Source organism: Petaurus breviceps, unplaced genomic scaffold (assembly GCF_028583685.1).
Source record: "Petaurus breviceps papuanus isolate PSGF00001 unplaced genomic scaffold, PetGlider_PUasm1.0 84, whole genome shotgun sequence".
NCBI classification, from domain to species: Eukaryota; Metazoa; Chordata; class Mammalia; order Diprotodontia; family Petauridae; genus Petaurus; species Petaurus breviceps.
In genome coordinates this window covers 3,891,441-3,895,372 of record NW_027186645.1, presented here as the reverse complement: position 1 = coordinate 3,895,372, position 3,932 = coordinate 3,891,441, and positions in this window count along the sequence as shown.

Genomic DNA, 3,932 nt, shown 5'->3' with positions numbered 1-3,932 from the left:
AAAAGATTTAAGAAGAAAGCAAGTTTATCTATGAAGCAAATATTCCTAGAAGCATAGTGGAAGTACAGGGGCATGAGAATGAAGAAGTAGAAAGCAAGGTATGGAGAATGGGGTTGCAATAATAATAATAACTGGGAATTCAGATTCACTGGAGAGGGAGGGTATAAAGGGGTAGGAGTTTATTATTCACTGAGGAATGAGTTTTAACCTCATTAGGGCTTTGGCCTTAGGGTGGTATCATCTTAGGGTATTAGGCAGCTCAGATGAGGGACCACTGGGATGAGCTGATTGAATGATTAAATAAATAAAGATCAAAGAAAGAGTAAAAGTTCCTATATTTGCAAAACATTTATAGCAGCAATTTTTGTAGTAGTCAAAAACTGAAATGAAGGGGATATCCTCTTACTGGGGAATGGCTAAACAAATTATGATATATTCTTATAATGGAATATTATTGTGCCATAAGAAATGACAAAATGCACAGCCTCAGCGGAAACTGGGGAGACATTTATGGTCTGATGAAGAGCAAAGTAAGCATAACAACAAATTTATGCAGCAACAACAACATTACAGAGAAAGAAAATTTTGAAAGACTTTAAAACTCTGATCTATGCCCTGATAAAACTCCAGTTCAAAAGATAGAAGTTGGAATATTCCACTTACTGCCTGCTATTAAAGTGCAGAAAGAGGGACACATTTTTAGACATAACCAATATGAGAATTAATTTTGCTGAATTATGTATATTTATAATGTGGATTTTCTTTTTTCCTTTTCTTAAAGTTGCTCATTTGAGTGAAGGGTACAATGGGAAAGACAGATTATAAATGTTTGCAAGAAATATATTTTAATAAAGAAAAATAAATGCCTAATAATTTGATTTTTTAAAAAGAATAAAAAAGATGATGGACTTTGACAAGAGGTTTAACTACCAACGTAGGAGACTGATTATTTTGGGTTTATATTGGTTATTTATGGTTTACAGGCATGAATGAATATGTTTCATTCACTATATTTCTTTGGGTGAGTTTGTAACTGTATTGTGAGGTCTCTGGGTTTTCATGGTATCAACTGGTTCTAGGGGGTGTCAGTGATGTCACTGTGCATGATTTATGGTCTATGGTCTAGGAATGTGACCCTCTGATTTATAGGCATGTGGATATGTCTCTTTAATGAGCCTCTAGGGATAGGTATCTTTTCAGAAATCTGCATATGAATTCCTCAATTTTTACCTCCATATTTGTGTGTCTGTCCCTTGGACAGTTTGCATTTGCAGCCACTGTTTTTTGGGGGGAGGAACAGGGTATACATATGTGTTTGCCTATCCATCACAGTATTATGTGAGTGCTATGCTCTATTATTTTTTAGTGATTCTGGCCCTTTTGGTGAAACTATGAAGTCTGAGTGCACCTGTGTATCTACTTGAAAGAGAGTCTCCTGAACAGCACTCAGTGCCCTGATGCAGCATAGGACTTAACCCTGGAGATGGGGTGGTTTTTGTTTGTTGTTTTTTTTTTTTATAATAGAAATGATGAGGCTAAGTATGTCATTGGGATACTTCAGTGAACACAATTACTGTGGTCCCTATTGTCCTTGTCTGTATAGACTGTGTCAAAGATGTTTGCCATTGAACAGAAAGAGTAGCCCTAGTCAGTAGGCCTAAAAGAAAAAACAAACAACTTCACCACTGTTCAGTCATTTGAAAATATATTTCTGAAGACTTAGAGGACTTTCTGCTTTGGGCTTCTGGCAGGAAAAGGGAGAGGAGACTTAAAGCATTCTTAGCTCCATCATTCCCATAACATTTCAGCACTAGAATAGGTATAATAACTAAAATTCATAAGTTTATAGAGTGTTTTTCTTAAGTTCAAGAACATTTCAGTAGCTGGGTTTGTGCAGCCCTGAATCTTGGAACATTTATTAGTGAGATACTTTTTCCTATAACTAATGAGTTCTATAATAGTTTCCATGCTGGTATAATAATCTAAAATTTATGTCTTAGAAAATGATTCCTGGGAATATAGGAAGGGAATTGTTCAGCCACATGGAAAACTAGGCTACTCTGATTAATTTTGTACATGTGTAGTCATTTGATTATGGAAAATCTTGTGGAGTTTTGGCATAATTCTAAAAACTGAAAAATATTAAAGTTTTTTTAGAGTGACTTTGTAACATGCAAGTATCCTATCTGGTATTCAGGTTAGAAAAACAAAGTGTACTAAATTTGTATTTATTTAGGTGAGAAAAAAGCATCTTATATAATAATTTCTTGCTCTGTATTAACTTTGAAAAAAAAATTAAGTCCTGTATTGAGTTGCAAACCAAACCAGATTGGATAAAAGGAGCAGGTTCAAACTTCCAGTGTTGGGATTAGGCCTATAAATGATTCCTGCACTTTCAACCTGAGAGAGATAGGGAGGCTCAGTCTTAATACATAAATAAAAGACTAAGAAAGTAATTAAATAAATAAGTGATAAAATCTTATTTTGAGGGAATATGGACAATTTCAGAAGCCATCCAAGACTAATCCACTTTCAAAATTAGAAAAATTCAATTATTCATATTATGTACCATATGATATATGAATATTTATACAAAAATATATTTCAAAGAATGATCTAGTTCTATGTACTAAAACTCAAGAATAATATAATAAAAGATACTGTTGCATTCTGTTTAGATGTTAAACATATTTGAAATCTGTAAAAATAGTCAAGAGATTTCATTAAGTTCTGTCTCTCTAAAGGAAGTGTAAGGAGGATACTTTAATCTTACAGTACTCAGATAAGTAGGTGGACCAGTGGATAGAGCAGTGAGCCTGGAATCCAGAAGACTTCATTTCAAATCCTGCTTTAGACACTTAATAATTGTATGACCCTGGGCAAGTCATTTACCATCAGTTTCCCCATCTGTAAAATGAGGATAGTAATAGCACCTGTATCCCAGGGTCGTAATGAGGATAAATTAGGTAATGTTTACAAAGTACTTTGTACACCTCAAAGCACTACATAAATGCTAAGTATTATCACTCATTTTATGGTTAAGTTAATAGTCTTGGTTGGATGCAGTGGTGAGTCAGCATGAATAAGAAGAGAAGGTGGTCACCTCCTGGGAAATTCCCCTGTTGAAGTCTAGGCCTGACTCAGACTGGTTCTCTGGTAGTTTAGATCTGATATTGGAATGAAATATTGAGCATTCTAAGTCATTCAGTAGTCAACATAAGGAGGCTTTTTCAACTATAACATAGTAGAGATATTCAGCAAGGATACCGCACTCTGCTTGAGTAGACCTGGGTTCCCCTCAACTCCATATGAAATAGTATCTGTCTAGTATGAAGGGTCTTGACTTCATGGGAGATGAGCCTCTTTATACCTTTAGGTGACTTGGAAGCCATGTCTGTACCTCCAAGGCTACCAGGAAGCTGCATTAACAGTAGTGTTATGGTTGTTTATTGACCCTGGGGACCACACTATCTATGGGGCTTTCTTGGCAAAGATACTTGAGTGGTTTTCCATTCCCTTTTCTAGTGGATAAGGCAAACAGATATTAAGTGACTTGCCCAAATGTAATGCCAAGCAAAGGCAACTTCCCAAGTTTCAAAATACCAGCATAGATGCTCTCCATTTTATTCAGTGACAAATTAAGAACAGAAAAAATCAAAATATAGCATAATTCAAAATACAGCATTCACCAAGTGTAATTCAATAATCTCCAAGTACTACTCCACCCCTGGACATTATAATTCATTTAGTCAATCCCAAAGACCCTCTTCTAAGTACTACTCCAACCCTAGGCAGTACATTCATTTAGTGAATGTAGCAGCAAGCACCCCAAGCGTCCTCAGGGTTTGCAGCTACCACAGGTTCTTGGATCTGCTTTGTTAAAGAAAAGCAACTCAAAATGGGTTAACAAGCTTACTTTAATCAGTCAGACA